A 27,552-nucleotide genomic window follows, 5' to 3' on the forward strand; every position below is an offset into this window, starting at 1 on the left:
TCTTCCTGGAAAGGTTTGGCGGTGGAAACAGACGGCTTTTTATCATAGGACATGAAATCAGCCCTCGACAACTTAACCTGTGAAAAAAAAAATTTCTAAGCCCCGGGGTCACAACTTCAGCAAAAATCTGAAATTTTCAAATTCAATCAAAAATGGTGCCAAAGTTTTGCAAATACTCCCCTGAAATGTTTGGTGGTGGAAACAGAAGGCTTTTTATCATAGGACATGAAATCAGCCCTCGATAACTTAACCTGTGGAAAAAAAAAATTTCTAAGCCCCGGGGTCACAACTTCAGCAAAAATCTGAAATTCTCCAATTCACTCAAAAATGGTGCTAAACTGTTGTAAATTCTCCCCTGAAAGGTTTGGCGGTGGAAACAGAAGGCTGATTATCATAGGCCATGAAATCAACCCTCGACAACTTAACCTGTGAAAAAAAAAATTCTAAGCCCCGGGGTCACAACTTCAGCAAAAATCTGAAATTCTCCAATTCACTCAAAGATGGTGCTAAACTGTTGCAAATACTCCCCTGAAAGGTTTGGCGGTGGAAACAGAAGGCTTTTTATCATAGGACATGAAATCAGCCCTCGACAACTTAACCTGTGAAAAAAAAAAATTCTAAGCCCCGGGGTCACAATTTCAGCAAAAATCTGAAATTCTCCAATTCACGCAAAAATGGTGCTAAACTGTTGCACATTCTTCCTGGAAAGGTTTGGCGGTGGAAACAGACGGCTTTTTATCATAGGACATGAAATCAGCCCTCGACAACTTAACCTGTGGAAAAAAAAATTTCTAAGCCCCGGGGTCACAACTTCAGCAAAAATCTGAAATTCTCCAATTCACTCAAAAATGGTGCTAAACTGTTGTAAATTCTCCCCTGAAAGGTTTGGCGGTGGAAACAGAAGGCTTATTATCATAGGCCATGAAATCAACCCTCGACAACTTAACCTGTGAAAAAAAAAATTCTAAGCCCCGGGGTCACAACTTCAGCAAAAATCTGAAATTCTCCAATTCACTCAAAAATGGTGCTAAACTGTTGTAAATTCTCCCCTGAATGGTTTGGCGGTGGAAACAGAAGGCTTTTTATCATAGGACATGAAATCAGTCCTCAACAACTTAACCTGTGAACAAAAAAAAATTCTAAGCCCCAGGGTCACAATTTCAGCAAAAATCTGAAATTCTCCAATTCACTCAAAAATGGTGCCAAAGTTTTGCAAATACTCCCCTGAAAGGTTTGGCGGGGGAAACAGAAGGCTTTTTATCATAGGACATGAAATCAGCCCTCGACAACTTAACCTGTGAAAAAAAAAAATTCTAAGCCCCGGGGTCACAACTTCAGCAAAAATCTGAAATTCTCCAATTCACTCAAAGATGGTGCCAACGTGTTCCAAATACTCCCCTGAAAGGTTTTGCGGTGGAAACAGAAGGCTTTTTATCATAGGACATGAAATCAGCCCTCGACAACTTAACCTGTGGAAAAAAAAAATTCTAAGCCCCGGGGTCACAATTTCAGCAAAAATCTGAAATTCTCCAATTCACTCAAAAATGGTGCTAAACTGTTGCACATTCTTCCTGGAAAGGTTTGGCGGTGGAAACAGACGGCTTTTTATCATAGGACATGAAATCAGCCCTCGACAACTTAACCTGGGAAAAAAAATTTCTAAGCCCCGGGGTCACAACTTCACCAAAAATCTGAAATTCTCAAATTCAATCAAAAATGGTGCCAAAGTTTTGCAAATACTCCCCTGAAAGGTTTGGCGGGGGAAACAGAAGGCTTTTTATCATAGGACATGAAATCAGCCCTCGACAACTTAACCTGTGAAAAAAAAAATTTTCTAATCCCCGGGGTCACAATTTCAGCAAAAATCTGAAATTCTCCAATTCACTCAAAAATGGTGCTAAACTGTTGTAAATTCTCCCCTGAATGGTTTGGCGGTGGAAACAGAAGGCTTTTTATCATAGGACATGAAATCAGTCCTCAACAACTTAACCTGTGAACAAAAAAAATTTCTAAGCCCCGGGGTCACAATTTCAGCAAAAATCTGAAATTCTCCAATTCACTCAAAAATGGTGCCAAAGTTTTGCAAATACTCCCCTGAAAGGTTTGGCGGGGGAAACAGAAGGCTTTTTATCATAGGACATGAAATCAGCCCTCGACAACTTAACCTGTGAAAAAAAAAAATTCTAAGCCCCGGGGTCACAACTTCAGCAAAAATCTGAAATTCTCCAATTCACTCAAAGATGGTGCCAACGTGTTCCAAATACTCCCCTGAAAGGTTTTGCGGTGGAAACAGAAGGCTTTTTATCATAGGACATGAAATCAGCCCTCGACAATTTAACCTGTGGAAAAAAAAAATTCTAAGCCCCGGGGTCACAATTTCAGCAAAAATCTGAAATTCTCCAATTCACTCAAAAATGGTGCTAAACTGTTGCACATTCTTCCTGGAAAGGTTTGGCGGTGGAAACAGACGGCTTTTTATCATAGGACATGAAATCAGCCCTCGACAACTTAACCTGGGAAAAAAAATTTCTAAGCCCCGGGGTCACAACTTCACCAAAAATCTGAAATTCTCAAATTCAATCAAAAATGGTGCCAAAGTTTTGCAAATACTCCCCTGAAAGGTTTGGCGGTGGAAACAGAAGGCTTTTTATCATAGGACATGAAATCAGCCCTCGACAACTTAACCTGTGAAAAAAAAAAATTCTAAGCCCCGGGGTCACAACTTCAGCAAAAATCTGAAATTCTCCAATTCACTCAAAGATGGTGCCAACGTGTTCCAAATACTCCCCTGAAAGGTTTTGCGGTGGAAACAGAAGGCTTTTTATCATAGGACATGAAATCAGCCCTCGACAACTTAACCTGTGAAAAAAAAAAATTCTAAGCCCCGGGGTCACAATTTCAGCAAAAATCTGAAATTCTCCAATTCACTCAAAAATGGTGCTAAACTGTTGCACATTCTTCCTGGAAAGGTTTGGCGGTGGAAACAGACGGCTTTTTATCATAGGACATGAAATCAGCCCTCGACAACATAACCTGTGAAAAAAAAAATTTCTAATCCCCGGGGTCACAATTTCAGCAAAAATCTGAAATTCTCCAATTCACTCAAAAATGGTGCTAAACTGTTGTAATTTCTCCCCTGAATGGTTTGGCGGTGGAAACAGAAGGCTTTTTATCATAGGACATGAAATCAGTCCTCAACAACTTAACCTGTGAACAAAAAAAAATTCTAAGCCCCGGGGTCACAATTTCAGCAAAAATCTGAAATTCTCCAATTCACTCAAAAATGGTGCCAAAATTTTGCAAATACTCCCCTGAAAGGTTTGGCGGGGGAAACAGAAGGCTTTTTATCATAGGACATGAAATCAGCCCTCGACAACTTAACCTGTGAAAAAAAAAATTCTAAGCCCCGGGGTCACAACTTCAGCAAAAATCTGAAATTCTCCAATTCACTCAAAGATGGTGCCAACGTGTTCCAAATACTCCCCTGAAAGGTTTTGCGGTGGAAACAGAAGGCTTTTTATCATAGGACATGAAATCAGCCCTCGACAACTTAACCTGTGAAAAAAAAAAATTCTAAGCCCCGGGGTCACAATTTCAGCAAAAATCTGAAATTCTCCAATTCACTCAAAAATGGTGCTAAACTGTTGCACATTGTTCCTGGAAAGGTTTGGCGGTGGAAACAGACGGCTTTTTATCATAGGACATGAAATCAGCCCTCGACAACTTAACCTGTGAAAAAAAAAATTTCTAAGCCCCGGGGTCACAACTTCAGCAAAAATCTGAAATTCTCCAATTCACTCAAAAATGGTGCTAAACTGTTGTAAATTCTCCCCTGAAAGGTTTGGCGGTGGAAACAGAAGGCTTTTTATCATAGGACATGAAATCAGCCCTCGACAACTTAACCTGTGAAAAAGAAAAAATTCTAAGCCCCGGGGTCACAACTTCAGCAAAAATCTGAAATTCTCAAATTCAATCAAAAATGGTGCCAAAGTTTTGCAAATACTCCCCTGAAAGGTTTGGCGGTGGAAACAGACGGCTTTTTATCATAGGACATGAAATCAGCCCTTGACAACTTAACCTGTGGAAAGAAAAATTTCTAAGCCCCGGGGTCACAACTTCAGCAAAAATCTGAAATTCTCCAATTCACTCAAAGATGGTGCCAACGTGTTCCAAATACTCCCCTGAAAGGTTTTGCGGTGGAAACAGAAGGCTTTTTATCATAGGACATGAAATCAGCCCTCGACAACTTAACCTGTGAAAAAAAAAAAATTCTAAGCCCCGGGGTCACAATTTCAGCAAAAATCTGAAATTCTCCAATTCACTCAAAAATGGTGCTAAACTGTTGCACATTCTTCCTGGAAAGGTTTGGCGGTGGAAACAGACGGCTTTTTATCATAGGACATGAAATCAGCCCTCGACAACTTAACCTGTGGAAAAAAAAATTTCTAAGCCCCGGGGTCACAACTTCAGCAAAAATCTGAAATTTTCAAATTCAATCAAAAATGGTGCCAAAGTTTTGCAAATACTCCCCTGAAATGTTTGGCGGTGGAAACAGAAGGCTTTTTATCATAGGACATGAAATCAGCCCTCGACAACTTAACCTGTGAAAAAAAAAAAATTCTAAGCCCCGGGGTCACAACTTCAGCAAAAATCTGAAATTCTCCAATTCACTCAAAAATGGTGCTAAACTGTTGTAAATTCTCCCCTGAAAGGTTTGGCGGTGGAAACAGAAGGCTGATTATCATAGGCCATGAAATCAACCCTCGACAACTTAACCTGTGAAAAAAAAAATTCTAAGCCCCGGGGTCACAACTTCAGCAAAAATCTGAAATTCTCCAATTCACTCAAAAATGGTGCTAAACTGTTGCAAATACTTCCCTGAAAGGTTTGGCGGTGGAAACAGAAGGCTTTTTATCATAGGACATGAAATCAGCCCTCGACAACTTAACCTGTGAAAAAAAAAATTTCTAAGCCCCGGGGTCACAACTTCAGCAAAAATCTGAAATTCTCCAATTCACTCAAAAATGGTGCTAAACTGTTGTAAATTCTCCCCTGAAAGGTTTGGCGGTGGAAACAGAAGGCTTTTTATCATAGGACATGAAATCAGCCCTCGACAACTTAACCTGTGAAAAAGAAAAAATTCTAAGCCCCGGGGTCACAACTTCAGCAAAAATCTGAAATTCTCAAATTCAATCAAAAATGGTGCCAAAGTTTTGCAAATACTCCCCTGAAAGGTTTGGCGGTGGAAACAGACGGCTTTTTATCATAGGACATGAAATCAGCCCTTGACAACTTAACCTGTGGAAAGAAAAATTTCTAAGCCCCGGGGTCACAACTTCAGCAAAAATCTGAAATTCTCCAATTCACTCAAAGATGGTGCCAACGTGTTCCAAATACTCCCCTGAAAGGTTTTGCGGTGGAAACAGAAGGCTTTTTATCATAGGACATGAAATCAGCCCTCGACAACTTAACCTGTGAAAAAAAAAAAATTCTAAGCCCCGGGGTCACAATTTCAGCAAAAATCTGAAATTCTCCAATTCACTCAAAAATGGTGCTAAACTGTTGCACATTCTTCCTGGAAAGGTTTGGCGGTGGAAACAGACGGCTTTTTATCATAGGACATGAAATCAGCCCTCGACAACTTAACCTGTGGAAAAAAAAATTTCTAAGCCCCGGGGTCACAACTTCAGCAAAAATCTGAAATTTTCAAATTCAATCAAAAATGGTGCCAAAGTTTTGCAAATACTCCCCTGAAATGTTTGGCGGTGGAAACAGAAGGCTTTTTATCATAGGACATGAAATCAGCCCTCGATAACTTAACCTGTGGAAAAAAAAAATTTCTAAGCCCCGGGGTCACAACTTCAGCAAAAATCTGAAATTCTCCAATTCACTCAAAAATGGTGCTAAACTGTTGTAAATTCTCCCCTGAAAGGTTTGGCGGTGGAAACAGAAGGCTGATTATCATAGGCCATGAAATCAACCCTCGACAACTTAACCTGTGAAAAAAAAAATTCTAAGCCCCGGGGTCACAACTTCAGCAAAAATCTGAAATTCTCCAATTCACTCAAAGATGGTGCTAAACTGTTGCAAATACTCCCCTGAAAGGTTTGGCGGTGGAAACAGAAGGCTTTTTATCATAGGACATGAAATCAGCCCTCGACAACTTAACCTGTGAAAAAAAAAAATTCTAAGCCCCGGGGTCACAATTTCAGCAAAAATCTGAAATTCTCCAATTCACGCAAAAATGGTGCTAAACTGTTGCACATTCTTCCTGGAAAGGTTTGGCGGTGGAAACAGACGGCTTTTTATCATAGGACATGAAATCAGCCCTCGACAACTTAACCTGTGGAAAAAAAAATTTCTAAGCCCCGGGGTCACAACTTCAGCAAAAATCTGAAATTCTCCAATTCACTCAAAAATGGTGCTAAACTGTTGTAAATTCTCCCCTGAAAGGTTTGGCGGTGGAAACAGAAGGCTTATTATCATAGGCCATGAAATCAACCCTCGACAACTTAACCTGTGAAAAAAAAAATTCTAAGCCCCGGGGTCACAACTTCAGCAAAAATCTGAAATTCTCCAATTCACTCAAAAATGGTGCTAAACTGTTGTAAATTCTCCCCTGAATGGTTTGGCGGTGGAAACAGAAGGCTTTTTATCATAGGACATGAAATCAGTCCTCAACAACTTAACCTGTGAACAAAAAAAAATTCTAAGCCCCAGGGTCACAATTTCAGCAAAAATCTGAAATTCTCCAATTCACTCAAAAATGGTGCCAAAGTTTTGCAAATACTCCCCTGAAAGGTTTGGCGGGGGAAACAGAAGGCTTTTTATCATAGGACATGAAATCAGCCCTCGACAACTTAACCTGTGAAAAAAAAAAATTCTAAGCCCCGGGGTCACAACTTCAGCAAAAATCTGAAATTCTCCAATTCACTCAAAGATGGTGCCAACGTGTTCCAAATACTCCCCTGAAAGGTTTTGCGGTGGAAACAGAAGGCTTTTTATCATAGGACATGAAATCAGCCCTCGACAACTTAACCTGTGGAAAAAAAAAATTCTAAGCCCAGGGGTCACAATTTCAGCAAAAATCTGAAATTCTCCAATTCACTCAAAAATGGTGCTAAACTGTTGCACATTCTTCCTGGAAAGGTTTGGCGGTGGAAACAGACGGCTTTTTATCATAGGACATGAAATCAGCCCTCGACAACTTAACCTGGGAAAAAAAATTTCTAAGCCCCGGGGTCACAACTTCACCAAAAATCTGAAATTCTCAAATTCAATCAAAAATGGTGCCAAAGTTTTGCAAATACTCCCCTGAAAGGTTGGGCGGGGGAAACAGAAGGCTTTTTATCATAGGACATGAAATCAGCCCTCGACAACTTAACCTGTGAAAAAAAAAATTTTCTAATCCCCGGGGTCACAATTTCAGCAAAAATCTGAAATTCTCCAATTCACTCAAAAATGGTGCTAAACTGTTGTAAATTCTCCCCTGAATGGTTTGGCGGTGGAAACAGAAGGCTTTTTATCATAGGACATGAAATCAGTCCTCAACAACTTAACCTGTGAACAAAAAAAAATTCTAAGCCCCGGGGTCACAATTTCAGCAAAAATCTGAAATTCTCCAATTCACTCAAAAATGGTGCCAAAGTTTTGCAAATACTCCCCTGAAAGGTTTGGCGGGGGAAACAGAAGGCTTTTTATCATAGGACATGAAATCAGCCCTCGACAACTTAACCTGTGAAAAAAAAAAATTCTAAGCCCCGGGGTCACAACTTCAGCAAAAATCTGAAATTCTCCAATTCACTCAAAGATGGTGCCAACGTGTTCCAAATACTCCCCTGAAAGGTTTTGCAGTGGAAACAGAAGGCTTTTTATCATAGGACATGAAATCAGCCCTCGACAACTTAACCTGTGGAAAAAAAAAATTCTAAGCCCCGGGGTCACAATTTCAGCAAAAATCTGAAATTCTCCAATTCACTCAAAAATGGTGCTAAACTGTTGCACATTCTTCCTGGAAAGGTTTGGCGGTGGAAACAGACGGCTTTTTATCATAGGACATGAAATCAGCCCTCGACAACTTAACCTGGGAAAAAAAATTTCTAAGCCCCGGGGTCACAACTTCACCAAAAATCTGAAATTCTCAAATTCAATCAAAAATGGTGCCAAAGTTTTGCAAATACTCCCCTGAAAGGTTTGGCGGTGGAAACAGAAGGCTTTTTATCATAGGACATGAAATCAGCCCTCGACAACTTAACCTGTGAAAAAAAAAAATTCTAAGCCCCGGGGTCACAACTTCAGCAAAAATCTGAAATTCTCCAATTCACTCAAAGATGGTGCCAACGTGTTCCAAATACTCCCCTGAAAGGTTTTGCGGTGGAAACAGAAGGCTTTTTATCATAGGACATGAAATCAGCCCTCGACAACTTAACCTGTGAAAAAAAAAAATTCTAAGCCCCGGGGTCACAATTTCAGCAAAAATCTGAAATTCTCCAATTCACTCAAAAATGGTGCTAAACTGTTGCACATTCTTCCTGGAAAGGTTTGGCGGTGGAAACAGACGGCTTTTTATCATAGGACATGAAATCAGCCCTCGACAACATAACCTGTGAAAAAAAAAATTTCTAATCCCCGGGGTCACAATTTCAGCAAAAATCTGAAATTCTCCAATTCACTCAAAAATGGTGCTAAACTGTTGTAATTTCTCCCCTGAATGGTTTGGCGGTGGAAACAGAAGGCTTTTTATCATAGGACATGAAATCAGTCCTCAACAACTTAACCTGTGAACAAAAAAAAATTCTAAGCCCCGGGGTCACAATTTCAGCAAAAATCTGAAATTCTCCAATTCACTCAAAAATGGTGCCAAAATTTTGCAAATACTCCCCTGAAAGGTTTGGCGGGGGAAACAGAAGGCTTTTTATCATAGGACATGAAATCAGCCCTCGACAACTTAACCTGTGAAAAAAAAAATTCTAAGCCCCGGGGTCACAACTTCAGCAAAAATCTGAAATTCTCCAATTCACTCAAAGATGGTGCCAACGTGTTCCAAATACTCCCCTGAAAGGTTTTGCGGTGGAAACAGAAGGCTTTTTATCATAGGACATGAAATCAGCCCTCGACAACTTAACCTGTGAAAAAAAAAAATTCTAAGCCCCGGGGTCACAATTTCAGCAAAAATCTGAAATTCTCCAATTCACTCAAAAATGGTGCTAAACTGTTGCACATTGTTCCTGGAAAGGTTTGGCGGTGGAAACAGACGGCTTTTTATCATAGGACATGAAATCAGCCCTCGACAACTTAACCTGTGAAAAAAAAAATTTCTAAGCCCCGGGGTCACAACTTCAGCAAAAATCTGAAATTCTCCAATTCACTCAAAAATGGTGCTAAACTGTTGTAAATTCTCCCCTGAAAGGTTTGGCGGTGGAAACAGAAGGCTTTTTATCATAGGACATGAAATCAGCCCTCGACAACTTAACCTGTGAAAAAGAAAAAATTCTAAGCCCCGGGGTCACAACTTCAGCAAAAATCTGAAATTCTCAAATTCAATCAAAAATGGTGCCAAAGTTTTGCAAATACTCCCCTGAAAGGTTTGGCGGTGGAAACAGACGGCTTTTTATCATAGGACATGAAATCAGCCCTTGACAACTTAACCTGTGGAAAGAAAAATTTCTAAGCCCCGGGGTCACAACTTCAGCAAAAATCTGAAATTCTCCAATTCACTCAAAGATGGTGCCAACGTGTTCCAAATACTCCCCTGAAAGGTTTTGCGGTGGAAACAGAAGGCTTTTTATCATAGGACATGAAATCAGCCCTCGACAACTTAACCTGTGAAAAAAAAAAAATTCTAAGCCCCGGGGTCACAATTTCAGCAAAAATCTGAAATTCTCCAATTCACTCAAAAATGGTGCTAAACTGTTGCACATTCTTCCTGGAAAGGTTTGGCGGTGGAAACAGACGGCTTTTTATCATAGGACATGAAATCAGCCCTCGACAACTTAACCTGTGGAAAAAAAAATTTCTAAGCCCCGGGGTCACAACTTCAGCAAAAATCTGAAATTTTCAAATTCAATCAAAAATGGTGCCAAAGTTTTGCAAATACTCCCCTGAAATGTTTGGCGGTGGAAACAGAAGGCTTTTTATCATAGGACATGAAATCAGCCCTCGACAACTTAACCTGTGAAAAAAAAAAAATTCTAAGCCCCGGGGTCACAACTTCAGCAAAAATCTGAAATTCTCCAATTCACTCAAAAATGGTGCTAAACTGTTGTAAATTCTCCCCTGAAAGGTTTGGCGGTGGAAACAGAAGGCTGATTATCATAGGCCATGAAATCAACCCTCGACAACTTAACCTGTGAAAAAAAAAATTCTAAGCCCCGGGGTCACAACTTCAGCAAAAATCTGAAATTCTCCAATTCACTCAAAAATGGTGCTAAACTGTTGCAAATACTTCCCTGAAAGGTTTGGCGGTGGAAACAGAAGGCTTTTTATCATAGGACATGAAATCAGCCCTCGACAACTTAACCTGTGAAAAAGAAAAAATTCTAAGCCCCGGGGTCACAACTTCAGCAAAAATCTGAAATTCTCAAATTCAATCAAAAATGGTGCCAAAGTTTTGCAAATACTCCCCTGAAAGGTTTGGCGGTGGAAACAGACGGCTTTTTATCATAGGACATGAAATCAGCCCTTGACAACTTAACCTGTGGAAAGAAAAATTTCTAAGCCCCGGGGTCACAACTTCAGCAAAAATCTGAAATTCTCCAATTCACTCAAAGATGGTGCCAACGTGTTCCAAATACTCCCCTGAAAGGTTTTGCGGTGGAAACAGAAGGCTTTTTATCATAGGACATGAAATCAGCCCTCGACAACTTAACCTGTGAAAAAAAAAAAATTCTAAGCCCCGGGGTCACAATTTCAGCAAAAATCTGAAATTCTCCAATTCACTCAAAAATGGTGCTAAACTGTTGCACATTCTTCCTGGAAAGGTTTGGCGGTGGAAACAGACGGCTTTTTATCATAGGACATGAAATCAGCCCTCGACAACTTAACCTGTGGAAAAAAAAATTTCTAAGCCCCGGGGTCACAACTTCAGCAAAAATCTGAAATTTTCAAATTCAATCAAAAATGGTGCCAAAGTTTTGCAAATACTCCCCTGAAATGTTTGGCGGTGGAAACAGAAGGCTTTTTATCATAGGACATGAAATCAGCCCTCGACAACTTAACCTGTGAAAAAAAAAAAATTCTAAGCCCCGGGGTCACAACTTCAGCAAAAATCTGAAATTCTCCAATTCACTCAAAAATGGTGCTAAACTGTTGTAAATTCTCCCCTGAAAGGTTTGGCGGTGGAAACAGAAGGCTGATTATCATAGGCCATGAAATCAACCCTCGACAACTTAACCTGTGAAAAAAAAAATTCTAAGCCCCGGGGTCACAACTTCAGCAAAAATCTGAAATTCTCCAATTCACTCAAAAATGGTGCTAAACTGTTGCAAATACTTCCCTGAAAGGTTTGGCGGGGGAAACAGAAGGCTTTTTATCATAGGACATGAAATCAGCCCTCGACAACTTAACCTGTGAAAAAAAAAAATTCTAAGCCCCGGGGTCACAATTTCACCAAAAATCTGAAATTCTCCAATTCACTCAAAAATGGTGCTAAACTGTTGCACATTCTTCCTGGAAAGGTTTGGCGGTGGAAAAAGACGGCTTTTTATCATACGCCAAGAAATCAACCCTCGACAACTTAACCTGTGAAAAAAAAAATTTCTAATCCCCGGGGTCACAATTTCAGCAAAAATCTGAAATTCTCCAATTCACTCAAAAATGGTGCCAAAGTTTTGCAAATACTCCCCTGAAAGGTTTGGCGGTGGAAACAGACGGCTTTTTATCATAGGACATGAAATCAGCCCTTGACAACTTAACCTGTGGAAAGAAAAATTTCTAAGCCCCGGGGTCACAACTTCAGCAAAAATCTGAAATTCTCCAATTCACTCAAAGATGGTGCCAACGTGTTCCAAATACTCCCCTGAAAGGTTTTGCGGTGGAAACAGAAGGCTTTTTATCATAGGACATGAAATCAGCCCTCGACAACTTAACCTGTGAAAAAAAAAAAATTCTAAGCCCCGGGGTCACAATTTCAGCAAAAATCTGAAATTCTCCAATTCACTCAAAAATGGTGCTAAACTGTTGCACATTCTTCCTGGAAAGGTTTGGCGGTGGAAACAGACGGCTTTTTATCATAGGACATGAAATCAGCCCTCGACAACTTAACCTGTGGAAAAAAAAATTTCTAAGCCCCGGGGTCACAACTTCAGCAAAAATCTGAAATTTTCAAATTCAATCAAAAATGGTGCCAAAGTTTTGCAAATACTCCCCTGAAATGTTTGGCGGTGGAAACAGAAGGCTTTTTATCATAGGACATGAAATCAGCCCTCGACAACTTAACCTGTGAAAAAAAAAAAATTCTAAGCCCCGGGGTCACAACTTCAGCAAAAATCTGAAATTCTCCAATTCACTCAAAAATGGTGCTAAACTGTTGTAAATTCTCCCCTGAAAGGTTTGGCGGTGGAAACAGAAGGCTGATTATCATAGGCCATGAAATCAACCCTCGACAACTTAACCTGTGAAAAAAAAAATTCTAAGCCCCGGGGTCACAACTTCAGCAAAAATCTGAAATTCTCCAATTCACTCAAAAATGGTGCTAAACTGTTGCAAATACTTCCCTGAAAGGTTTGGCGGTGGAAACAGAAGGCTTTTTATCATAGGACATGAAATCAGCCCTCGACAACTTAACCTGTGAAAAAAAAAAATTTCTAAACCCCGGGGTCACAATTTCACCAAAAATCTGAAATTCTCCAATTCACTCAAAAATGGTGCTAAACTGTTGCACATTCTTCCTGGAAAGGTTTGGCGGTGGAAACACACGGCTTTTTATCATACGCCAAGAAATCAACCCTCGACAACTTAACCTGTGAAAAAAAAAATTTCTAATCCCCGGGGTCACAATTTCAGCAAAAATCTGAAATTCTCCAATTCACTCAAAAATGGTGCTAAACTGTTGCACATTCTTCCTGGAAAGGTTTGGCGGTGGAAACAGACGGCTTTTTATCATAGGACATGAAATCAGCCCTCGACAACTTAACCTGTGAAAAAAAAAATTTCTAAGCCCCGGGGTCACAACTTCAGCAAAAATCTGAAATTCTCAAATTCAATCAAAAATGGTGCCAAAGTTTTGCAAATACTCCCCTGAAAGGTTTGGCGGTGGAAACAGACGGCTTTTTATCATAGGACATGAAATCAGCCCTTGACAACTTAACCTGTGGAAAAAAAAAATTCTAAGCCCCGGGGTCACAACTTCAGCAAAAATCTGAAATTCTCCAATTCACTCAAAAATGGTGCTAAACTGTTGTAAATTCTCCCCTGAAAGGTTTGGCGGTGGAAACAGAAGGCTTTTTATCATAGGACATGAAATCAGCCCTCGACAACTTAACCTGTGAAAAAAAAAAAATTCTAAGTCCCGGGGTCACAACTTCAGCAAAAATCTGAAATTCTCAAATTCAATCAAAAATGGTGCCACAGTTTTGCAAATACTCCCCTGAAAGGTTTGGCGGTGGAAACAGAAGGCTTTTTATCATAGGACATGAAATCAGCCATCGACAACTTAACCTGTGAAAAAAAATTTTTCTAAGCCCCGGGGTCACAACTTCAGCAAAAATCTGAAATTCTCCAATTCACTCATAAATGGTGCTAAACGGTTGTAAATTCTCCCCTGAAAGGTTTGGCGGTGGAAACAGAAGGTTGTTTATCATAGGCCATGAAATCAACCCTCGACAACTTAACCTGTGAAAAAAAAAAATTCTAAGCCCCGGGGTCACAACTTCAGCAAAAATCTGAAATTCTCCAATTCACTCAAAAATGGTGCTAAACTGTTGCAAATACTCCCCTGAAAGGTTTGGCGGTGGAAACAGAAGGCTTTTTATCATAGGACATGAAATCAGCCCTCGACAACTTAACCTGTAAAAAAAAAAATTCTAAGCCCCGGGGTCACAATTTCAGCAAAAATCTGAAATTCTCCAATTCACTCAAAAATGGTGCTAAACTGTTGTAAATCCTCCCCTGAAAGGTTTGGCGGTGGAAACAGAAGGCTTTTTATCATTGGACATACAATCAGCCCTCGACAACTTAACCTGTGAAAAAAAAAATTCTAAGCCCCGGGGTCACAACTTCAGCAAAAATCTCAAATGCTCCAATTCACTCAAAGATGGTTCTAAACTGTTGCACATTCTTCCTGGAAATGTTTGGCGGTGGAAACAGACGGCTTTTTATCATAGGACATGAAATCAGCCCTCGACAACTTAACCTGTGAAAAAAAAAATTTCTAAGCCCCGGGGTCACAATTTCAGCAAAAATATGAAATTCTCCAATTCACTCAAAAATGGTGCTAAACTGTTGTAAATTCTCCCCTGAAAGGTTTGGTGGGGAAAACAGAAGGCTTTTTATCATAGGACATGAAATCAGCCCTCGACAACTTAACCTGTGGGGAAAAAAAAATTTTCTAAGCCCCGGGGTCACAATTTCAGCAAAAATCTGAAATTCTCCAATTCACTCAAAAATGGTGCTAAACTGTTGCAAATACTCCCCTGAAAGGTTTGGCGGTGGAAACAGAAGGCTTTTTATCATAGGACATGAAATCAACCCTCGACAACTTAACCTGTGGAAAAAAAAGATTCTAAGCCCCGGGGTCACAACTTCAGCAAAAATCTGAAATTCTCAAATTCAATCAAAAATGGTGCCAAAGTTTTGCAAATACTCCCCTGAAAGGTTTGGCGGTGGAAAAAGAAGGCTTTTTATCATAGGACATGAAATCAGCCCTCGACAACTTAACCTGTGAAAAAAAAAATTTCTAAGCCCCGGGGTCACAACTTCAGCAAAAATCTGAAATTCTCCAATTCACTCAAAAATGGTGATAAACTGTTGTAAATTCTCCCCTGAAAGGTTTGGCGGTGGAAACAGAAGGCTGTTTATCATAGGCCATGAAATCAACCCTCGACAACTTAACCTGTGAAAAAAAAAAATTCTAAGCCCCGGGGTCACAACTTCAGCAAAAATTTGAAATTCTCCAATTCACTCAAAAATGGTGCTAAACTGTTGCAAATACTCCCCTGAAAGGTTTGGCGGTGGAAACAGAAGGCTTTTTATCATAGGACATGAAATCAGCCCTCGACAACTTAACCTGTGAAAAAAAAAATTCTAAGCCTCCGGGGTCACAATTTCAGCAAAAATCTGAAATTCTCCAATTCACTCAAAGATGGTGCCAAAGTTTTCCAAATACTCCCCTGAAAGGTTTGGCGGTGGAAACAGAAGGCTGTTTATCATAGGCCATGAAATCAACCCTCGACAACTTAACCAGTGAAAAAAAAAAATTCTAAGCCCCGGGGTCACAATTTCAGCAAAAATCTGAAATTCTCCAATTCACTCAAAAATGGTGCTAAACTGTTGTAAATTCTCCCCTGAAAGGTTTGGCGGTGGAAACAGAAGGCTTTTTATCATAGGACATGAAATCAGCCCTCGACAACTTAACCTGTGGAAAAAAAAATTTCTAAGCCCCGGGGTCACAATTTCAGCAAAAATCTGAAATTCTCCAATTCACTCAAAGATGGTGCCAAAGTTTTCCAAATACTCCCCTGAAAGGTTTGGCGGTGGAAACAGAAGGCTTTTTATCATAGGACATGAAATCAGCCATCGACAACTTAACCTGTGAAAAAAAAAATTTTCTAAGCCCCGGGGTCACAACTTCAGCAAAAATCTGAAATTCTCCAATTCACTCATAAATGGTGCTAAACGGTTGTAAATTCTCCCCTGAAAGGTTTGGCGGTGGAAACAGAAGGTTGTTTATCATAGGCCATGAAATCAACCCTCGACAACTTAACCTGTGAAAAAAAAAAATTCTAAGCCCCGGGGTCACAACTTCAGCAAAAATCTGAAATTCTCCAATTCACTCAAAAATGTTGCTAAACTGTTGCAAATACTCCCCTGAAAGGTTTGGCGGTGGAAACAGAAGGCTTTTTATCATAGGACATGAAATCAGCCCTCGACAACTTAACCTGTAAAAAAAAAAATTCTAAGCCCCGGGGTCACAATTTCAGCAAAAATCTGAAATTCTCCAATTCACTCAAAAATGGTGCTAAACTGTTGTAAATCCTCCCCTGAAAGGTTTGGCGGTGGAAACAGAAGGCTTTTTATCATTGGACATACAATCAGCCCTCGACAACTTAACCTGTGAAAAAAAAAATTCTAAGCCCCGGGGTCACAACTTCAGCAAAAATCTCAAATGCTCCAATTCACTCAAAGATGGTGCTAAACTGTTGCACATTCTTCCTGGAAATGTTTGGCGGTGGAAACAGACGGCTTTTTATCATAGGACATGAAATCAGCCCTCGACAACTTAACCTGTGAAAAAAAAAATTCTAAGCCCCGGGGTCACAATTTCAGCAAAAATCTGAAATTCTCCAATTCACTCAAAAATGGTGCCAAAGTTTTGCAAATACTCCCCTGAAAGGTTTGGCGGTGGAAACAGAAGGCTTTTTATCATAGGACATGAAATCAGCCCTCGACAACTTAACCTGTGAAAAAAAAAATTTCTAAGCCCCGGGGTCACAATTTCAGCAAAAATATGAAATTCTCCAATTCACTCAAAAATGGTGCTAAACTGTTGTAAATTCTCCCCTGAAAGGTTTGGTGGGGAAAACAGAAGGCTTTTTATCATAGGACATGAAATCAGCCCTCGACAACTTAACCTGTGGGGAAAAAAAAAATTTCTAAGCCCCGGGGTCACAATTTCAGCAAAAATCTGAAATTCTCCAATTCACTCAAAAATGGTGCTAAACTGTTGCAAATACTCCCCTGAAAGGTTTGGCGGTGGAAACAGAAGGCTTTTTATCATAGGACATGAAATCAACCCTCGACAACTTAACCTGTGGAAAAAAAAAATTCTAAGCCCCGGGGTCACAACTTCAGCAAAAATCTGAAATTCTCAAATTCAATCAAAAATGGTGCCAAAGTTTTGCAAATACTCCCCTGAAAGGTTTGGCGGTGGAAAAAGAAGGCTTTTTATCATAGGACATGAAATCAGCCCTCGACAACTTAACCTGTGAAAAAAAAAAATTCTAAGCCCCGGGGTCACAACTTCAGCAAAAATTTGAAATTCTCCAATTCACTCAAAAATGGTGCTAAACTGTTGCAAATACTCCCCTGAAAGGTTTGGCGGTGGAAACAGAAGGCTTTTTATCATAGGACATGAAATCAGCCCTCGACAACTTAAACTGTGAAAAAAAAAATTCTAAGCCTCCGGGGTCACAATTTCAGCAAAAATCTGAAATTCTCCAATTCACTCAAAGATGGTGCCAAAGTTTTCCAAATACTCCCCTGAAAGGTTTGGCGGTGGAAACAGAAGGCTGTTTATCATAGGCCATGAAATCAACCCTCGACAACTTAACCAGTGAAAAAAAAAAAATCTAAGCCCCGGGGTCACAATTTCAGCAAAAATCTGAAATTCTCCAATTCACTCAAAAATGGTGCTAAACTGTTGTAAATTCTCCCCTGAAAGGTTTGGCGGTGGAAACAGAAGGCTTTTTATCATAGGACATGAAATCAGCCCTCGACAACTTAACCTGTGGAAAAAAAAATTTCTAAGCCCCGGGGTCACAATTTCAGCAAAAATCTGAAATTCTCCAATTCACTCAAAGATGGTGCCAAAGTTTTCCAAATACTCCCCTGAAAGGTTTGGCGGTGGAAACAGAAGGCTGTTTATCATAGGCCATGAAATCAACCCTCGACAACTTAACCTGTGAAAAAAAAAAATTCTAAGCCCCGGGGTCACAATTTCAGCAAAAATCTGAAATTCTCCAATTCACTCAAAAATGGTGCTAAACTGTTGTAAATTCTCCCCTGAAAGGTTTGGAGGTGGAAACAGAAGGCTTTTTATCATAGGACATGAAATCAGCCCTCGACAACTTAACCTGTGGGAAAAAAAATTTCTAAGCCCCGGGGTCACAACTTCAGCAAAAATCTGAAATACTCCAATTCACTCAAAAATGGTGCCAAAGTTTTGCAAATACTCCCCTGAAAGGTTTGGAGGTGGAAACAGAAGGCTTTTTATCATAGGACATGAAATCAGCCCTCGACACATTAACCTGTGAAAAAAAAAAAATTCTAAGCCCCGGGGTCACAACTTCAGCAAAAATCTGAAATTCTCCAATTCACTCAAAAATGGTGCCAAAGTTTTGCAAATACTCCCCTGAAAGGTTTGGCGGTGGAAACAGAAGGCTTTTTATCATAGGCCAAGAAATCAACCCTCGACAACTTAACCTGTGAAAAAAAAAATTTCTAAGCCCCGGGGTCACAACTTCAGCAAAAATCTGAAATTCTCCAATTCACTCAAAAATGGTGCCAAAGTTTTGCAAATACTCCCCTGAAAGGTTTGGAGGTGGAAACAGAAGGCTTTTTATCATAGGACATGAAATCAGCCCTCGACAACTTAACCTGTGGAAAAAAAAATTTCTAAGCCCCGGGGTCACAACTTCAGCAAAAATCTGAAATTCTCCAATTCACTCAAAAATGGTGCCAAAGTTTTGCAAATACTCCCCTGAAAGGTTTGGCGGTGGAAACAGAAGGCTTTTTATCATAGGCCAAGAAATCAACCCTCGACAACTTAACCTGTGAAAAAAAAAATTTCTAAGCCCCGGGGTCACAACTTCAGCAAAAATCTGAAATTCTCCAATTCACTCAAAAATGGTGCCATAGTTTTGCAAATACTCCCCTGAAAGGTTTGGCGGTGGAAACAGAAGGTTTTATATCATAGGACATGAAATCAGCCCTCGACAACTTAACCTGTGAAATAAAAAAAAATTCTAAGCCCCGGGGTCACAACTTCAGCAAAAATCTGAAATTCTCCAATTCACTCAAAAATGGTGCCAAAGTTTTGCAAATACTCCCCTGAAAGGTTTGGCGGTGCAAACAGAAGGCTTTTTATCATTGGACATGAAATCAGCCCTCGACAACTTAACCTGTGAAAAAAAAATTTCTAAGCCCCGGGGTCACAACTTCAGCAAAAATCTGAAATTCTCCAATTCACTCAAAGATGGTGCCAAAGTTTTGCAAATACTCCCCTGAAAGGTTTGGCGGGGCAAACAGAAGGCTTTTTATCAGAAGCCAAGAAATCAACCCTCGACAACTTAACCTGTGGAAAAAAAAATTTCTAAGCCCCGGGGTCACAACTTCAGCAAAAATCTGAAATTCTCCAATTCACTCAAAAATGGTGCCAAAGTTTTGCAAATACTCCCCTGAAAGGTTTGGAGGTGGAAACAGAAGGCTTTTTATCATAGGACATGAAATCAGCCCTCGACAACTTAACCTGTGGAAAAAAAAATTTCTAAGCCCCGGGGTCACAACTTCAGCAAAAATCTGAAATTCTCCAATTCACTCAAAAATGGTGCCAAAGTTTTGCAAATACTCCCCTGAAAGGTTTGGCGGTGCAAACAGAAGGCTTTTTATCATTGGACATGAAATCAGCCCTCGACAACTTAACCTGTGAAAAAAAAATTTCTAAGCCCCGGGGTCACAACTTCAGCAAAAATCTGAAATTCTCCAATTCACTCAAAGATGGTGCCAAAGTTTTGCAAATACTCCCCTGAAAGGTTTGGCGGGGCAAACAGAAGGCTTTTTATCAGAGGCCAAGAAATCAACCCTCGACAACTTAACCTGCGGAAAAAAAAATTTCTAAGCCCCGGGGTCACAACTTCAGCAAAAATCTGAAATTCTCCAATTCACTCAAAAATGGTGCTAAACTGTTGCAAATTCTCCCCTGAAAGGTTTGGCGGTGGAAACAAAAGCCTTTTTATCATAGGACATGAAATCAGCCCTCGACAACTTAACCTGTGAAAAAAAAAAATTTCTAAGCCCCGGGGTCACAACTTCAGCAAAAATCTGAAATTCTCCAATTCACTCAAAAATGGTGCCAAAGTTTTGCAAATACTCCCCTGAAAGGTTTGGCGGTGCAAACAGAAGGCTTTTTATAATAGGCCAAGAAATCAACCCTCGACAACTTAACCTGTGAAAAAAAAAATTTCTAAGCCCCGGGGTCACAACTTCAGCAAAAATCTGAAATTCTCCAATTCACTCAAAAATGGTGCCAAAGTTTTGCAAATACTCCCCTGAAAGGTTTGGCGGTGCAAACAGAAGGCTTTTTATCATAGGCCAAGAAATCAACCCTCGACAACTTAACCTGTGAAAAAAAAAATTTCTAAGCCCCGGGGTCACAACTTCAGCAAAAATCTGAAATTCTCCAATTCACTCAAAAATGGTGCCAAAGTTTTGCAAATACTCCCCTGAAAGGTTTGGAGGTGGAAACAGAAGGCTTTTTATCATAGGACATGAAATCAGCCCTCGACAACTTAACCTGTGTAAAAAAAAATTCTAAGCCCCGGGGTCACAACTTCAGCAAAAATCTGAAATTCTCCAATTCACTCAAAAATGGTGCTAAACTGTTGCAAATTCTCCCCTGAAAGGTTTGGCGGTGGAAACAGACGGCTTTTTATCATAGGACATGAAATCAGCCCTCGACAACTTAACCTGTGAAAAAAAAAAATTCTAAGCCCCGGGGTCACAACTTCAGCAAAAATCTGAAATTCTCCAATTCATTCAAAAATGGTGCCAAAGTTTTGCAAATACTCCCCTCAAAGGTTTGGAGGTGGAAACAGAAGGCTTTTTATCATGGGACATGAAATCAGCCCTCGAAAACTTAACCTGTGAAAAAAAAAAATTCTAAGCCCCGGGGCCACAACTTCAGCAAAAATCTGAAATTCTCTAATTCACTCAAAAATGGTGCCAAAGTTTTGCAAATACTCCCCTGAAAGGTTTGGCGGTGGAAACAGAAGGCTTTTTATCATAGGCCAAGAAATCAACCCTCGACAACTTAACCTGTGAAAAAAAAAATTTCTAAGCCCTGGGGTCACAACTTCAGCAAAAATCTGAAATTCTCCAATTCACTCAAAGATGGTGCCAAAGTTTTGCAAATACTCCCCTGAAAGGTTTGGAGGTGGAAACAGAAGGCTTTTTATCATAGGACATGAAATCAGCCCTCGACAACTTAACCTGTGAAAAAAAAAATTTCTAAGCCCCGGGGTCACAACTTCAGCAAAAATCTGAAATTCTACAATTCACTCAAAAATGGTGCCAAAGTTTTGCAAATACTCCCCTGAAAGGTTTGGCGGTGCAAACAGAAGGCTTTTTATCATTGGACATGAAATCAGCCCTCGACAACTTAACCTGTGAAAAAAAAATTTCTAAGTCCCGGGGTCACAACTTCAGCAAAAATCTGAAATTCTCCAATTCACTCAAAGATGGTGCCAAAGTTTTGCAAATACTCCCCTGAAAGGTTTGGCGGGGCAAACAGAAGGCTTTTTATCAGAGGCCAAGAAATCAACCCTCGACAACTTAACCTGCGAAAAAAAAAATTTCTAAGCCCCGGGGTCACAACTTCAGCAAAAATCTGAAATTCTCCAATTCACTCAAAAATGGTGCCATAGTTTTGCAAATACTCCCCTGAAAGGTTTGGCGGTGGAAACAAAAGCCTTTTTATCATAGGACATGAAATCAGCCCTCGACAACTTAACCTGTGAAAAAAAAAAATTTCTAAGCCCCGGGGTCACAACTTCAGCAAAAATCTGAAATTCTCCAATTCACTCAAAAATGGTGCCAAAGTTTTGCAAATACTCCCCTGAAAGGTTTGGAGGTGGAAACAGAAGGCTTTTTATCATAGGACATGAAATCAGCCCTCGACAACTTAACCTGTGGAAAAAAAAATTTCTAAGCCCCGGGGTCACAACTTCAGCAAAAATCTGAAATTCTCCAATTCACTAAAAGATGGTGCCAAAGTTTTGCAAATACTCCCCTGAAAGGTTTGGCGGTGCAAACAGAAGGCTTTTTATAATAGGCCAAGAAATCAACCCTCGACAACTTAACCTGTGAAAAAAAAAATTTCTAAGCCCCGGGGTCACAACTTCAGCAAAAATCTGAAATTCTCCAATTCACTCAAAAATGGTGCCAAAGTTTTGCAAATACTCCCCTGAAAGGTTTGGCGGTGCAAACAGAAGGCTTTTTATCATAGGCCAAGAAATCAACCCTCGACAACTTAACCTGTGAAAAAAAAAATTTCTAAGCCCCGGGGTCACAACTTCAGCAAAAATCTGAAATTCTCCAATTCACTCAAAAATGGTGCCATAGTTTTGCAAATACTCCCCTGAAAGGTTTGGCGGTGGAAACTGAAGGTTTTATATCATAGGACATGAAATCAGCCCTCGACAACTTAACCTGTGAAATAAAAAAAAATTCTAAGCCCCGGGGCCACAACTTCAGCAAAAATCTGAAATTCTCCAATTCACTCAAAAATGGTGCCAAAGTTTTGCAAATACTCCCCTGAAAAGTTTGGAGGTGGAAACAGAAGGCTTTTTATCATAGGACATGAAATCAGCCCTCGACAACTTAACCTGTGAAAAAAAAAATTTCTAAGCCCCGGGGTCACAACTTCAGCAAAAATCTGAAATTCTACAATTCACTCAAAAATGGTGCCAAAGTTTTGCAAATACTCCCCTGAAAGGTTTGGCGGTGCAAACAGAAGGCTTTTTATCATTGGACATGAAATCAGCCCTCGACAACTTAACCTGTGAAAAAAAAATTTCTAAGCCCCGGGGTCACAACTTCAGCAAAAATCTGAAATTCTCCAATTCACTCAAAGATGGTGCCAAAGTTTTGCAAATACTCCCCTGAAAGGTTTGGCGGGGCAAACAGAAGGCTTTTTATCAGAGGCCAAGAAATCAACCCTCGACAACTTAACCTGCGAAAAAAAAAATTTCTAAGCCCCGGGGTCACAACTTCAGCAAAAATCTGAAATTCTCCAATTCACTCAAAAATGGTGCTAAACTGTTGCAAATTCTCCCCTGAAAGGTTTGGCGGTGGAAACAAAAGCCTTCTTATCATAGGACATGAAATCAGCCCTCGACAACTTAACCTGTGAAAAAAAAAAATTTCTAAGCCCCGGGGTCACAACTTCAGCAAAAATCTGAAATTCTCCAATTCACTGAAAGATGGTGCCAACGTGTTGCAAATACTCCCCTGAAAGGTTTGGAGGTGGAAACAGAAGGCTTTTTATCATAGGACATGAAATCAGCCCTCGACAACTTAACCTGTGGGAAAAAAAATTTCTAAGCCCCGGGGTCACAACTTCAGCAAAAATCTGAAATTCTCCAATTCACTCAAAGATGGTGCCAAAGTTTTGCAAATACTCCCCTGAAAGGTTTGGCGGTGCAAACAGAAGGCTTTTTATAATAGGCCAAGAAATCAACCCTCGACAACTTAACCTGTGAAAAAAAAAATTTCTAAGCCCCGGGGTCACAACTTCAGCAAAAATCTGAAATTCTCCAATTCACTCAAAAATGGTGCCAAAGTTTTGCAAATACTCCCCTGAAAGGTTTGGCGGTGCAAACAGAAGGCTTTTTATCATAGGCCAAGAAATCAACCCTCGACAACTTAACCTGTGAAAAAAAAAATTTCTAAGCCCCGGGGTCACAACTTCAGCAAAAATCTGAAATTCTCCAATTCACTCAAAAATGGTGCCATAGTTTTGCAAATACTCCCCTCAAAGTTTTGGAGGTGGAAACAGAAGGCTTTTTATCATGGGACATGAAATCAGCCCTCGAAAACTTAACCTGTGAAAAAAAAAAAATTCTAAGCCCCGGGGCCACAACTTCAGCAAAAATCTGAAATTCTCTAATTCACTCAAAAATGGTGCCAAAGTTTTGCAAATACTCCCCTGAAAGGTTTGGCGGTGGAAACAGAAGGCTTTTTATCATAGGCCAAGAAATCAACCCTCGACAACTTAACCTGTGAAAAAAAAAATTTCTAAGCCCTGGGGTCACAACTTCAGCAAAAATTTGAAATTCTCCAATTCACTCAAAGATGGTGCCAAAGTTTTGCAAATACTCCCCTGAAAGGTTTGGAGGTGGAAACAGAAGGCTTTTTATCATAGGACATGAAATCAGCCCTCGACAACTTAACCTGTGAAAAAAAAAATTTCTAAGCCCCGGGGTCACAACTTCAGCAAAAATCTGAAATTCTACAATTCACTCAAAAATGGTGCCAAAGTTTTGCAAATACTCCCCTGAAAGGTTTGGCGGTGCAAACAGAAGGCTTTTTATCATTGGACATGAAATCAGCCCTCGACAACTTAACCTGTGAAAAAAAAATTTCTAAGCCCCGGGGTCACAACTTCAGCAAAAATCTGAAATTCTCCAATTCACTCAAAGATGGTGCCAAAGTTTTGCAAATACTCCCCTGAAAGGTTTGGCGGGGCAAACAGAAGGCTTTTTATCAGAGGCCAAGAAATCAACCCTCGACAACTTAACCTGCGAAAAAAAAAATTTCTAAGCCCCGGGGTCACAACTTCAGCAAAAATCTGAAATTCTCCAATTCACTCAAAAATGGTGCTAAACTGTTGCAAATTCTCCCCTGAAAGGTTTGGCGGTGGAAACAAAAGCCTTTTTATCATAGGACATGAAATCAGCCCTCGACAACTTAACCTGTGAAAAAAAAAAATTTCTAAGCCCCGGGGTCACAACTTCAGCAAAAATCTGAAATTCTCCAATTCACTCAAAAATGGTGCCAAAGTTTTGCAAATACTCCCCTGAAAGGTTTGGAGGTGGAAACAGAAGGCTTTTTATCATAGGACATGAAATCAGCCCTCGACAACTTAACCTGTGGAAAAAAAAATTTCTAAGCCCCGGGGTCACAACTTCAGCAAAAATCTGAAATTCTCCAATTCACTCAAAGATGGTGCCAAAGTTTTGCAAATACTCCCCTGAAAGGTTTGGCGGTGCAAACAGAAGGCTTTTTATAATAGGCCAAGAAATCAACCCTCGACAACTTAACCTGTGAAAAAAAAAATTTCTAAGCCCCGGGGTCACAACTTCAGCAAAAATCTGAAATTCTCCAATTCACTCAAAAATGGTGCCAAAGTTTTACAAATACTCCCCTGAAAGGTTTGGCGGTGCAAACAGAAGGCTTTTTATCATAGGCCAAGAAATCAACCCTCGACAACTTAACCTGTGAAAAAAAAAATTTCTAAGCCCCGGGGTCACAACTTCAGCAAAAATCTGAAATTCTCCAATTCACTCAAAAATGGTGCCATAGTTTTGCAAATACTCCCCTGAAAGGTTTGGCGGTGGAAACTGAAGGTTTTATATCATAGGACATGAAATCAGCCCTCGACAACTTAACCTGTGAAATAAAAAAAAATTCTAAGCCCCGGGGTCACAACTTCAGCAAAAATCTGAAATTCTCCAATTCACTCAAAAATGGTGCCAAAGTTTTGCAAATACTCCCCTGAAAAGTTTGGAGGTGGAAACAGAAGGCTTTTTATCATAGGACATGAAATCAGCCCTCGACAACTTAACCTGTGAAAAAAAAAATTTCTAAGCCCCGGGGTCACAACTTCAGCAAAAATCTGAAATTCTACAATTCACTCAAAAATGGTGCCAAAGTTTTGCAAATACTCCCCTGAAAGGTTTGGCGGTGCAAACAGAAGGCTTTTTATCATTGGACATGAAATCAGCCCTCGACAACTTAACCTGTGAAAAAAAAATTTCTAAGCCCCGGGGTCACAACTTCAGCAAAAATCTGAAATTCTCTAATTCACTCAAAAATGGTGCCAAAGTTTTGCAAATACTCCCCTGAAAGGTTTGGCGGTGGAAACAGAAGGCTTTTTATCATAGGCCAAGAAATCAACCCTCGACAACTTAACCTGTGAAAAAAAAAATTTCTAAGCCCTGGGGTCACAACTTCAGCAAAAATTTGAAATTCTCCAATTCACTCAAAGATGGTGCCAAAGTTTTGCAAATACTCCCCTGAAAGGTTTGGAGGTGGAAACAGAAGGCTTTTTATCATAGGACATGAAATCAGCCCTCGACAACTTAACCTGTGAAAAAAAAAATTTCTAAGCCCCGGGGTCACAACTTCAGCAAAAATCTGAAATTCTACAATTCACTCAAAAATGGTGCCAAAGTTTTGCAAATACTCCCCTGAAAGGTTTGGCGGTGCAAACAGAAGGCTTTTTATCATTGGACATGAAATCAGCCCTCGACAACTTAACCTGTGAAAAAAAAATTTCTAAGCCCCGGGGTCACAACTTCAGCAAAAATCTGAAATTCTCCAATTCACTCAAAGATGGTGCCAAAGTTTTGCAAATACTCCCCTGAAAGGTTTGGCGGGGCAAACAGAAGGCTTTTTATCAGAGGCCAAGAAATCAACCCTCGACAACTTAACCTGCGAAAAAAAAAATTTCTAAGCCCCGGGGTCACAACTTCAGCAAAAATCTGAAATTCTCCAATTCACTCAAAAATGGTGCTAAACTGTTGCAAATTCTCCCCTGAAAGGTTTGGCGGTGGAAACAAAAGCCTTTTTATCATAGGACATGAAATCAGCCCTCGACAACTTAACCTGTGAAAAAAAAAAATTTCTAAGCCCCGGGGTCACAACTTCAGCAAAAATCTGAAATTCTCCAATTCACTCAAAAATGGTGCCAAAGTTTTGCAAATACTCCCCTGAAAGGTTTGGAGGTGGAAACAGAAGGCTTTTTATCATAGGACATGAAATCAGCCCTCGACAACTTAACCTGTGGAAAAAAAAATTTCTAAGCCCCGGGGTCACAACTTCAGCAAAAATCTGAAATTCTCCAATTCACTCAAAGATGGTGCCAAAGTTTTGCAAATACTCCCCTGAAAGGTTTGGCGGTGCAAACAGAAGGCTTTTTATAATAGGCCAAGAAATCAACCCTCGACAACTTAACCTGTGAAAAAAAAAATTTCTAAGCCCCGGGGTCACAACTTCAGCAAAAATCTGAAATTCTCCAATTCACTCAAAAATGGTGCCAAAGTTTTACAAATACTCCCCTGAAAGGTTTGGCGGTGCAAACAGAAGGCTTTTTATCATAGGCCAAGAAATCAACCCTCGACAACTTAACCTGTGAAAAAAAAAATTTCTAAGCCCCGGGGTCACAACTTCAGCAAAAATCTGAAATTCTCCAATTCACTCAAAAATGGTGCCATAGTTTTGCAAATACTCCCCTGAAAGGTTTGGCGGTGGAAACTGAAGGTTTTATATCATAGGACATGAAATCAGCCCTCGACAACTTAACCTGTGAAATAAAAAAAAATTCTAAGCCCCGGGGTCACAACTTCAGCAAAAATCTGAAATTCTCCAATTCACTCAAAAATGGTGCCAAAGTTTTGCAAATACTCCCCTGAAAAGTTTGGAGGTGGAAACAGAAGGCTTTTTATCATAGGACATGAAATCAGCCCTCGACAACTTAACCTGTGAAAAAAAAAATTTCTAAGCCCCGGGGTCACAACTTCAGCAAAAATCTGAAATTCTACAATTCACTCAAAAATGGTGCCAAAGTTTTGCAAATACTCCCCTGAAAGGTTTGGCGGTGCAAACAGAAGGCTTTTTATC

Source organism: Podarcis liolepis (genome assembly GCF_965112155.1).
Source record: "Podarcis liolepis genome assembly, chromosome: 5".
Taxonomy (NCBI): domain Eukaryota; kingdom Metazoa; phylum Chordata; class Lepidosauria; order Squamata; family Lacertidae; genus Podarcis; species Podarcis liolepis.